The sequence below is a fragment of the Cervus elaphus genome, chromosome 13 (assembly GCF_910594005.1).
Source record: "Cervus elaphus chromosome 13, mCerEla1.1, whole genome shotgun sequence".
Lineage (NCBI taxonomy): Eukaryota > Metazoa > Chordata > Mammalia > Artiodactyla > Cervidae > Cervus > Cervus elaphus.
This window is the reverse complement of record NC_057827.1, coordinates 13,070,275-13,083,082: the sequence shown is the minus strand read 5'-3', so window position 1 is coordinate 13,083,082 and position 12,808 is coordinate 13,070,275.

Here is a 12,808-nt window from a genome sequence, read left to right as displayed (position 1 = left end):
TCTATGTACATGTGTATATATGTATATTTTATACACATATATATGTATGTATACACACACACATAATTTTTTAATGTAGGGAAATCAATAGATGTGACACCAAGCCACACAGAAAGAGGTCTAGGTTTATCCCTCCCCAGCAAATTCCCTGATACACAGAGACAGTGAGGCTTTTTCGTTTCTCGATTGAGGCAGGATGGCTCAGGGTCTGTCATGGAGACTCTGGGAACTGCTTTCTCTTAGAAAGCTTCTCTATGAGCAAAAGTCCTTTCCAAATCTGAGGTTCTGCCTCGACCAAATGGCTGGCTCTGGTCTCTATCATCCTGAAACCTTCTTTGTCTGCCGGGCGCTGCCCCAGTCTATTGGAAGGTATTTGTCAACAATTATATGTCTATTAAGGAGTAGTCAATCAGTGTGGGCCCAAACAGCCAGGCCTCCAGGGCCCAGCTATTGATAGGAAACTGTCAATATCCCATGCGTCCTTTTCTCAACAAAACACAGTCACCTCACCCAAATCATTGTCTGTGAAACATCACAGGCCTGGCTTTCTTTGCGCGTGTATGATTTCTCTACTTTCTAAACTAATATTCAGTTTGAATGAATAAAAGCCATTTAAAAAATCTGAATAAAGGATACTGATTAAAATGCTATTTCAGCTGGGTGGGGGGTAGATATCTAATATAATTAAGAACATTATGGGAGGACAGTGCACGTAGGTGGCTGCAATTACTCCTGAAAATTGGAAAACCGGAAGAAAATTAATAAGGGATAGTTTATATTAGTTTGATGGTTATTAATATCTATAAATACCTTCCATTCCACCAACACCAAGTTTAGAGCTATTTACTTAATATAGGACAAAAGGTTGTGATATCAGTCAATATATTTATTCAATTTACAGATCTTTCTGGGGATTTTGTAATTATCATGGAGGATTTGTCTTTTTCTGAAAGAAGAAAGACTGGGAGTTCCATGTGAATGTTTTAAACTGAAGCCCCCAGCCCCTTGCCATCCAGGAAAAGCCACCATGTGGGGGTGGGGGAAGGGAGAAGAAAAGAAAGAAAGAAAAGAAGCCCTAAGTAAGGCTGTATCCTTTGAACAGGCGACCCTCCTGCATCACAGAATACACGAGTCATCCTACAACAAAAGACGGCATCAAACCCGCTCCACAAAGACCTCAGACACCCAACAATATTTAAAGCAGATGTAATATTGAGTGCGGCCGCACTACGGAAGATGCACTTTTAAGATTTGTTACAGCCAAGTCTTGTTAAATTTACAAAAACAAATATTTTCTTCCTTCCTTCCAATGTGTTTCTGTGATTCTTTGATTCCTCAATCAGATGGAGAAATTAACATGAGGCAGACATGAGCGCTCAGGATTCAGGTAACAGGCAAATGAATTCAGGGGTCATGCATGATTCGACTTGCCCCTCTAAGGCGAGCCTTCTCTCATTCTATCCCACCTATTTTCACCAAAGCCAAATAATTCAGACAGAGCAAACAAAGGTCAAAAAGGAGCACAAATGTCAAGTGAAAGTTTTGGGGAGGGAATGGAGTTAAAGAGAAAAAAATTTCAAAGCACTGAAATGAACAGAAATGCTTCAGGTCTTAGGTAGAAAGGCATTTCTATATATATATTTTTTTTTTTTTTTTTAACAGTGAAAACAGAGTGGATTCGAGGTACAATAATCAAATTACTTATCTTCAGTCTAAAGAGTGTTCCCCATAACAGAGGAAGCTTTTTTTTTTTTTGCATTTTATGGATATAAACTAATGGCTTTTAATGCATATTTAGTTTTACAGGTACTGTTGATGTTCAAATCTACTTATAGATATTCAAATCTCATCTGCCATATAGATTTAAAGGAGACCTGCAGTTCATTTTGGATGCTCGCTTCAGGAAATTATAGATGGCCTTAACAAAATGTTCCACGAGCGTAAATAGTGAAATGGACCAGGTCAGGAACTCACGTATTCTAAGGTCCGTGAGTCGTTACTTCCATAGCAGACAGTCATAGTTGCAAGGGGCAGCTGATCGCGCTTTTGAAAGCTCCATTATGTGTATTTACAAAATAAACAATGCATGCAAGTTCATGATTGTCATCATTAATAATATGCCTCATAGCAAGCCGTAAAATAAATATGTGTGCCATAGATGTCTACCGGACCCATCACGCCTTTTTTCCTATATCAGATCCAAAGCTTTGTCTCTGTTGTGTTTGTAAAAAATTAGTCTTCATGAGGCTGCAGCGACAACAGAAAGAAATTAGTATTTAAAATAACTCACCAGTGTTCAGATGCTCCGATTTTAAATGAAAGAAGTCGGCAAGTGCAGAGTTAGGGCAAGAACTTGGTTTCATTAGACCCAGGTTTGCAAAGCACAGTCACAAACCAGGATACAAAAATGTTCTCCATGCTTCAATAATGAAGTATGCCTCACAGGAAGAGGCAAATAAATAAACAAACAAATAACATGAGCTCTCCTGAGTTAAACTTGAACAAGTTTTTTGGTGTGAAATGCTTCTATCATGACATTCTCCTCAAAATTTTATTTTATGAGCATGAAAATATTTGCTTATTGAAAAATTATTTTACATCAAGATATTGTTAAAAAATGACAGGAATTATCTTTATGAATTTCAATTCCACAACCTAGAAATCAGTATACAAGTGCCCAGCAGTTTTAGCAATATCCATAAGTTGAAGCAAGTTTCTAACATTTTTAAATTACATATTTTTTAAAGTAGGCATTACTCCATCCTCTCATTAAGTAATATTCAGTTAAAAAAACTCAGAGCAAAAATAAAAGTATCACCTTCAAGCAATACTCTAATTATAGAAGAATTATATAATAAAAAATTAATGCTTGTCAGAAAAAGCTTGAATTTTACTTGGCTAATTTTTCTAACATGCAGAAAGATTGAAGCAGGAAAAATATGGGACATAGTATTTATATGTTGTATTTACACATGTAGGAGGGATGTATATATTTCACGGAGAAAATATTAGCACTATATGCTAAAATAAAGATCATTTAGTCTGCTTTGATTTTTCAAAGCATAAAGGGTGGCATAAAGGTTTAATAGGGAAAATACATGGATGGCCATTAATTATGCTTATTTTATGGGCCAAAAAGGAACTCTTCGGCACTTGTAGATTAAGTGCATATTATTTTCTTCTGATGTAGAGCTTTTTGTGGAGTCATAACAAAACTTTTCAGACATTTATTTCATAAATCTTTGTCAAATTTCGATCAGCAGGCAAGCAGCTAGGCTGATCGTAGGCTGGCTCAGAAAGTCGAGGGTCCTGGCAAAAGTCACACAGCCTTTCTGTGCTGGGAGCCAAGCTTCCAGTTCCCACTCGCTGCGCAGAGGACTATGACTTTGTCTATGATTCCCACCAATTAAAATAAAAATGAGAATCAGAAGAGAAAGGGGAGAGAGTAAATGAGAAATTTCATGTGTAAGTAGAGATATTCATTTTTTTGCTTGATTTTTGTCTAGAAGAGTCATCTTACAAAACAGCCGGCTAAGACACTATCAGGGGCCTCTCAATACTTTGAAATTATCTCCCAGTCCTGAAGAGTCCCAAAATGTTAGCAAATTAAAGCAGTTTGTCTCCCTGGGAGCCCAGGGTATGTTTCACCACTTTGAACGAGAGAGGAATAAGGGAAGCCACGTGTGCTTTAAGACTAACTGCTCTTGAACTCTTTTTGGACGTGGAACCAGCCTAGAATATGTAAAATTGACAAAAGTATAAATACACTGCTCAGAGGTAGGTAGTTATAGGGTGTTGCTATGTTATATACATGTGAATGGCGTGAATGCTATGTTTTTTTAAAAACCAAAAATGAAACACACACACACACATACAAGAAGGGAGGGAGTGAAATGACGTTATCTTCCTCTTCCCAAATTAAAGACCAGTATGCTTTATTTTCCACATGCTTTAAACACATATCCATTTCTGAAGAATATTTCTCTAGGCTTGCCTGCTTAAAAATCCAGGCCCTTTATTATGAAGCTTCCAAAGGTGTCCAGAGGTGGAGTAAATCTCTTGCAGATAAAAATCTCCCAAGCTGAACAATCTACAACAAAATATATTTTTAAGAAATACTAGGAAAATTGGTTTGATTCAGTGCGCTTGTGAAGAACACTTACTTTTGTTTTAAAATGCAGAGATATCTAAGTACAGAAATGGGTTTGTTGGAAGGGAAGATTTTTCAACAAATGATTTGTAGAAACATTTTCTATTACATTCTGTAAGGTTTTTTTTTTTAAGTTTTATGAAAATTTACATTAAATTTTGGAATTATTTAAAAACAAACTAGACCTTCACCCTTGCATTCACATACCCATACACATGTGCATGCTTGTACACACACACACACACTACGCACACTTCCTTCCATGAATTTTTTTGAGGCCATAAAGAAACATTGGTAGTGTAATATGAAAGTATTTGCTAATTATTCCTGTCCATTTAATTAGAAATTATTATTTCCTGTTTTTCAAATCAGCGATTTTTCTCTGAACAATGGGTTAGGACACACCTTCAAACAATAATTAGAAAAAAATCATCTACTTCCAGAATATCTAAGGGTGAAATTCCAGATGCTACTGGCAAAATTCATGGTATCTTACCGCCATCTACTGGCCATTGTTTAAATGCAACGATTTAAAGGTACAGGTTTAAATTAATAGAATTAAAAGAATCTTAGTCTGTTCAGTTCCCTTTAAGCCTTCAGAATTCTGAAGGCAGGACTCAAGTCCTTTCTTCCCCTCACCACCCCAACAAACACCCAATCTCTTCTCCAAAATTCTTTCCTTTACCAGCTCCAAGCATGAACAATTTCAAGTTCCATCCCAAGCCATGTGACCTCCTCTAAACATACATCTCTTCATGTACTTTTCTCTTTAAAGGTTACATCTGAAAGAAAACACTGCAAAACAGGCTGATCACCTCAGTCGCTCTGCATATTCTATCTTTGTCAATGCCACCAAAGATCATGGTAAGATATTCTGGCAGCCACAAACACCACAGAATGATGTGTACTCAAGAAATCTCCCAGAACCTTTCTGTCTGTGCTGCTTGCTGCTAAGCCAGGCTTTCCTAATAGACTTTGCAGTTGTTTTCTTAACTAGGAAGACATCCTTACATTCATCCATGACATATATTTGTCTTGAAAATGGCCCATGGTTCCAGCCTGCCAAAGCATTCCTGTATCCTTTTTCCACTTTATTTTCCAATGTTGTCATGGTCAAGCATTTGTTATTTAGCAATCTTATTATTTAATTAGCATAACACCAACTGCTCCCTCTCAATCAGGTTTCTATATTTCTATAGATGCCTTCCAGTTTGATCAGGTACCTTATGGAAATGTTTCAAGCATGTCATTCATGTGCTTAGCACGGTGCCTAGCACATTATGAAACCTTAACAAGTGATAGCTATTCTTATGATGATCGTTAATAAAAATAATTAGTACAGATGTATGAAATAAATGTAACCCTTGACATAAATACCCATTATGTTCATATCTGTTATAATGATAAAGGCATTCAATCAGTTACAGTTCCTAACTTGAAGCCCATCTTTTTCCTTTTCTAGTCTTCACAATTCCTCACAAATAGGCAAACGATCAAACCTTTCCTCCAGCAGGAGACTCAACTCTTAGAGGATAATTCCTCTTCGCCAGGAGCCTCAGCACCTTGGGGCAATTGGAGACTCACTCGCAGAGCCCCCTTCCTACTGCACCCAAGCCTGGCTTCCTGTACTGTCCCAACATGTATTCTTTCTATTGAAAAAAAGAGGAAGGTTCTAAATCAAAGAGAAGGTGAAGCAAAAGAGCGGGGGATGGCCCACAGCGTCTCCCTCGGCTCTGCGGCGCTTGCTGGGACCACGGGCCCTGGGCCAGGGCCGCTCCTCCCTGTGGTCCCCACTCTTGCTCTGACAGTAACTAGAGTGTTGTCAGTGACACTCGTGTCCCCGAGCCTTGTGAGTTTCAGGCCATTCCGGGGCTGGCATGGACTGACACAGTTCCCGTATCCATCCCCTGCTTTCTGTTCTTTAGAATGACCCAGAATGGATCTATTTAGGCCAGGACTATTCCGTTTTAATAGAGCCCTGTATGTACTGGGGGTCTAATAACCCACTTTCTAAATCCTGAAAATTGGGCCAAAATAGTATCTACTAATCCACAACATCTCTAAAGGTTTTATTGGAGAGGAGGCTAAAAAATTGTAATATATATATACACACACACACATATATATAAAATCAAACCATTTACCAAAATTTAAATCTTGTATACTCATTAAAAACTAGTGTTTAGATATTGAAAACAATTCAATTTTTAAAATTCATTAAGAACTGAAAACCTGAAAAATGACCCAGATAAAGGTCACAGGGAGCATCTAAAATCATTCAACTTCTTGCCAAAAAAAATGTTAGGTTCTGGAATGTCAAAAGTTTACGGCAAAGTTGTAAAAGATGGTGAAGACAGAAATTAGCTAAGCAGACACCAAGAAAGATTGATCCAAAGAGCTTCCTTGTCTGTGGTTAGGAGTTCTGTTAGAACCATTACCCGCTCTCCTGATTTCTAGGTCTCTAAACCACTGAAACTGGGAGCCTACATGGAAATTCTGACTCTGAGCAATTAGGCAGCAGGACGCTGCAGAACAGATACACGGGGACCTGCTAACAGCGATGCTGGTGCCAAGATTAGAAGAGAAAGGGCCGTAGAGGCATCCGAGCAAGCCCACTGTGCTCCCTTCCCTGCTTTGGTCTCCCACCACGAGTGCACACATTTAAACAAAACCATTCTCAGTATTCTCGACCACTGCTTCTCTCCTCCTCTTCTCGAAGCTTCTCAAAACCACAGCCTCATCCACGGTCTTCAGTCTCTTCTCTCTCCATTTTCTCTCTCTGCCTACCCCCCCTCCTCAGACTTTCTTTCATTGAAGTTTTGTTTTTAAATAAATGTTTAATGATATCAAAGTACAAATTGAAATATATTTTTAAAAAACAACTAGTATAAAGGGCTCACGGTGTAATCAAGATCTGAGCACCCTGGCTCACCCCGGGTCTATTCCCCAGAACTCTTTCAGATCCTCTCCTTCTTTCCTTTCTGTGATGATTTCTATAACTTCTGAAGAGCTGCTTATACTGCTATTTATTGATTTATGTACTTAAAACATTATCTATTGAATTGTGTCTTTTTTAAAAATCTCCCATCTTCATTCAAACAGAAGCTTGGTGAGAGAAAGCCCTTTGTCCATCGTGTTTCTTGTTCTATTTGTGGATAATTTGCAACTGGAATTTCATTGTATCTTTTCCATTTTTTCCAGAGAAGTAGCAGCATGAAAACTTTCCAAGCTGATTGCCTTACTATCATCAGAATATCTAATGAAATATGAATCTTTGGCCTGAAGTGCTTATTAAACTAACCCTCTCCACCTCATCTCTCAGCTTTACCCACTCCTGTATTCTCAGGCTTCCCTTGTGGCTCAGCTGGTAAAGAATCCCCCTGCAATGTGGGAGACCTGGGTTGGACCCTTGGGTTGGGAAGATCCCTTGGAGAAGGGAAAGGCTACCCACTCCAGTATTCTGACCTGGAGAATTCCATGGACTGTATAGTCCATGGGGTCGCAAAGAGTCAGACACGACTGAGCGACTTTCAGTTTCACTTCATCTCATCAGCCATCAGGATCTCCATGCTTATTCCAGGGGAGAAAAAGTGAGCAGACAATTTTTTCTACCATTACATCAATCATAACTGAGATTACTCAGTTTTTCTGGCTTCAAAGTTAATTTTCTATGTCTTAATTGGTAGAAGAAAAAGTAGATTACTATGACACCACATTGCAAGTTTCAAAAACACTAACTTAGATTGCTGGAAATAAGCTACACAGGCACCCATCAAAGCTGATCCAAAGATCTTCCTTGCTCAAGGAGGATCTTTGTACAGAAATATTTTTTAAGAACCCCTTTTGAAATCAAAACCAAAAAGAGATTTCCATCAACTCTGAACTGTGTAGGTGATTCTGTTGGGGAAACACTGGCTTGCTCATGCACTTGCTGTTTGTGGGTGAAGAGACTCAGAGAAGGGGCCAGGGCATTGTTCATCCTTTCCTTCTCCCTAATGTTCTTCCCTGCAGGACATGTAGCCTGCAGACCACAAACCTGCACTCACGTGTGCCCCAGGCACACACCCAGGTACAGGCAGGACCCCAAATACACATAACAGATGATATGCACAGTATCTGTTTAAAAAGTCAGATTTGTTTTGTTTTAGTAAGAGTAAAGAGAGCTAACCAGCAAGAAACAAGAATATACACACATAGACACAGGTTCATGCCTGCGTGCATATGCATGCACAAACACGCACCCCCATGTACAGTTTATCACTCAGCAGAAATTGTGGCTTGGGTGGGAGAAACCATGATCTGTGCGAAACATTTGAAAAAAATTAAGCACTTGAATTGTGAAGGGAGTTGTTTTCCTTATGACCATGCCTTGCCCACTGACGCACATGATGTCTTCCCATGTATAGTTGCCTTCCCTGTATTTCTTTCTAGAAAAGTGACAGTGAAAATGTTAGCTGCTCAGTCGTGTCCAACTCTTTGTGACCTTATGGACTGTAGCTCACCAGGCTCCTCTGTCCTTGGAATTCTCCAGGCAAGAACACTGGAATGGGTTCCCATTTCTTTCTCCAGGGGATCTTCCTGTCCCAGAGATTGAACCTGGGTCCCCTGCACTGCAGACACGTTCATTATTGTCTGAGCCACCAGGGAAGCCCGTCTTTACAGAAAAGCCAGTTTCTTTCGTTCGTGCCTTCAGGTATCACGCATGTCTTGTTTTGTGATGGGGGCCCAATATACTAAAATAAATCATGACTTTAGGAATAACTATCCAAGCTTGAGATTTTCCAAAATACAGCCTCCCTGACACGGATCTCAGCCTGTCCAGCAGGTGCCTTCAGGCCCTTGCAGAAGAGGCACGAAGGACTCAGCAGGTGCAGGAGCCCTGAGGACCGGCCACATGCTGGTACCCTGCCTCGGAGCGCACGTGGCAGCCGGCAAGACCGGGGTTCAAGTTGCCCCTCGACACAGCGTCTGTAACCTGGGGCGCCCTCTCTCTCTGAACCGTACTTGTGACATCTCTGATAAGAAGGTGAGGAGTAAATGAAATGTGTGTGTGAAACAACACAATGCCTCACACTTGGTAAGCTCACCCACAGTATTAACAATCATGGTCTTTTCAGGTCAACAGTTCATTTCCGGATGTTGTCACTGATTGATGTTCTTGTTTTCTATGTCAGTATGAAGCTTGACTTGCTTGAATCTAGGGAATTGACAAGAGGGGGGAAATCAAACGCCATAAGATGTGCGAAGGTGTTATTTCATCACATAGCAATGAGCAAACACAACTATTTGGAATTAAAAGTAGATATTGTAAAGCAGATGTTTCTTGGTGTCCTTTATTTTCAAAACTTCTTTGAGACTGTGGGAAATATCTGATCTTTCATTTTACAGGGGAGGAAGCTACGGAAAGAATTGCTGCTGGCTCATCATGACTCAGATGCTAAGTCGGAGGAGGCCAGTGAGATAAAGATGGAGGTGATCTTGCTCAGTCTCCTAATTTTCAGTAACAAAGAAATGAAGCCCAAAGATCTAAAGATCCATCCACTTTGCTTGTCTGTTGAGTGTTCAAAAATTTTTACATGCTAAATAAACTTCTATATAATTTTTCATCTTCAAAAACAATAATACCCAATGTTAGCGAGGACTTAGGAATTTTCCTAGAAAACCATTCATTCTCACAGATCCTTAGTGGAAGGGAAATTACAGTTTTTCCTAAAAGCAGTTTGGCAACATGTTCCAAGGGCTCCAATGTGTATTCCCCTTGAATCATATAATTCTATTAATACAAATTCACAGAAAAAGAATAAACAGACATAAATAAGGATTTGCATTCAAAGATGATTTCTATGGAATTATTGAAAAAATAGGAAAGGCAAGATACCTGTCTAACACAAAGGGTATTTGTAGCACATCCTTATGATAAAATAATTCACAGCCAAAATAAAGCATACAATATCTTTTTTAAATAATAGAATCTTATGGTATTTTGTCAACAGTGGAAAGGAAATCACAAAATAGTATGTCTCATATGATCTCTGTTTTGTTGAAAAATAATGTGTGTGATATTTTTATAAACACCAAAATGTAATCCTTTATAGAAAGATTTAAAGACTTGTTTCTTCTCTTTTGATATAGGTTCCAGATCTTCTCTGATAAACTGATATAATTTTCAATCTGAAGAATATTACTAAATAGAAAATATAAACATACACTATTTAGGCTAAGAAGTCAATTGGGAACCAGCTTAAGTGTTACATGGGGAAATAGCAGAGTGATGGGGAAAAGCTGGGTGGAGGCTTCACTGTAGATTTTTGGAATAAAGCCAACACAGTCCTCTACATAAAATCATTGCCAAATTTTAAGAGCTCCTTATCCTTCTCAATCTTCGTAGACTGCAGCTGTCTTCGGAAACCTATGAACAATTAAAATGTGGCCTATGGACAAGTTTCCACATTTTGATAAATACATGTTGATAAAGGCAGACAGAGACATGAATATGGGTTTCTTGTGAAAATAATCCTCTCCAAATATGCTGTAGTGTTCCCTGTAACTATGCATTTATGGTAGATTGCTAATATATTTTTGATTAAGAACAATATTTGTATCATATATCATCCACTTAAAAAAAAAAAAAAGGCCTGGCCCCGGAAGGCAAACCTACATAGAAACCTTGCCCTTGGTTGTTGTGGATTAGAAGCCCTGTGTCCAACCATGGGGGTGGAGTCAGCAGTGCTCCAAAAGTCAGAGCAAGAACAGCAGTTTCTAATGCATCAGGATTCCCAGCACCTCCAAATGAGTCACTATTTTAGCCTAAGAAATCCCTGTGAAATCTCTGTCTCCAAATTATCAAAGTAAAGTCTTCGATGAAATAACGAAGTCAAACTTAGCCCAACATGTCTTAAAGGTGCAGAGTGCCTGTGGCCTGGGGAGAGGTTAGGGGGCTGGAAAATGGTAAACAAAGGGCATCTTTTCAAGGTAACAGGGTATTTCAATGAAATTTCAGGCGAAGCACTGAGATAATAGGTCCAAAGGTCCATTCCAAAGGGATGTCCAAAGTGATCTTCACAAGTGACGTCTCAGACTTGGATGCAACATTTTCAAAAAAGTAGTCAAAAACTGGTTTTAAGAATGTTGAACACCTCCCCTACAGGGAGTATACAAAAGGACCTGGAGCATTTCTGAATCTGACCAGCCCGGGGCTGGGGGATAAAATGCAGGATGCCCAATTAACTTTGCATTTCAGACTAATATAGAATATTTATACCATAAGTATGTCCCAAATATTGCATGGGATATACATAAACTAATTTTCCCTTGTTTATCTAAAATTCATTGTGAGTGGGCATCTTCTTTTTCATTTTCCCTCTAAATTTGGCAACTCTTTGCCAACACCTCAGGCAGAAAGGTATTCCAACAGGCCAATTCAGACACCTTATGTGGGTCTAGAGAACATAAATGCACACTGTCTGAGGGTACGTAGCTGCTTCTCTGGTGGCAAAACCTGGAGGAGGCGGATGCTGCTTGCTACAGGCTTACACTCCCAGAGTTCGTCCGGAGAAGGAGTGCTTGAATGTTTTCTGTGGTCCCGACGTGAAAAAGAACGGGGCTCACCTTACAGCCATCCCAGAGGACAGCCTGGGAAGACAGAGCTTCAGCAGAAGCTGGCTGGGGATAGGAAGGAGTCACAAAGTGACCAGCGGGAACTGGGAGGGGTTTGCTCATCAAGAGAACTTCAAGTGAGAGATGCCCAGGATCCTGGTGTGTACACGCACGCGCATGCATGTACACACACACACACACACACACACACACACACACACACAGAGGCAGGAGAGAGAGAAAGAGAGGGAAGGACAGAGAGCAAAAGAGAAAGGGAGCTGTATCAGAAGAGAAGGTTAGTTTTTAAATAAATGTCAAGATAGAGAGTACAGAGCTTGCCCTCTAGAACAACTCCAGGAAGCAAAGAGGCTTCCTGCTCTGGGGTTTCCCATCAGGGTTTTCCTTGCCTGAACTTCAGTCTTGTAGGTTTCCTAAGCCAGGCTGAGAAATATCAGGGAGGAAGCATCGGGGGGATGAGGAAGTCAGGCAGCAACCCCCCATTCATCCGCCCAGCAGCCAGCCTACAGAGACAGAGTTGGAAGACAGAAGCAGTGCTGAAGGGAGGATATTTTCTTCTTATTAATAGGACTAGACATTTAAATTGTTCCACTGAAGCAGTGTTTTGTGACGTGAGTGGTGAATCTGATGGTGATGAGTAAAGTCGGGGATGAACCTTGGATCAACTATTGAGAGTAGATTTGAAGGTAAATGAAAGACAAAACAAATATAGCTGCCTTACAGTTGCACCCGTGAGTCCTGCTTGTTAATGTAAGGACTTCATTAATTTTTTTATTAAGGTTTACATGTATCATTGGGGCTTCCCAGGTGGTTAGGGGGTAAAGAATCTGTCTGCCAATGCAGAAGACGCAGATTCAATCCTGAGCCTGAAAAATCCCCTGGAGAAGGAAACGGCAACCCACTAAAGTATTCTTGCCTGGAAAATTCCATGGACTGAGGAGCCTGGCTGGGCTACAGTCCATGGGGTCACAAAGATTTGGACACAACTTAGCAATTAAACAACATGTATCATTAGAAAAGTCATTATTTAGAGGTTAGTTTTTG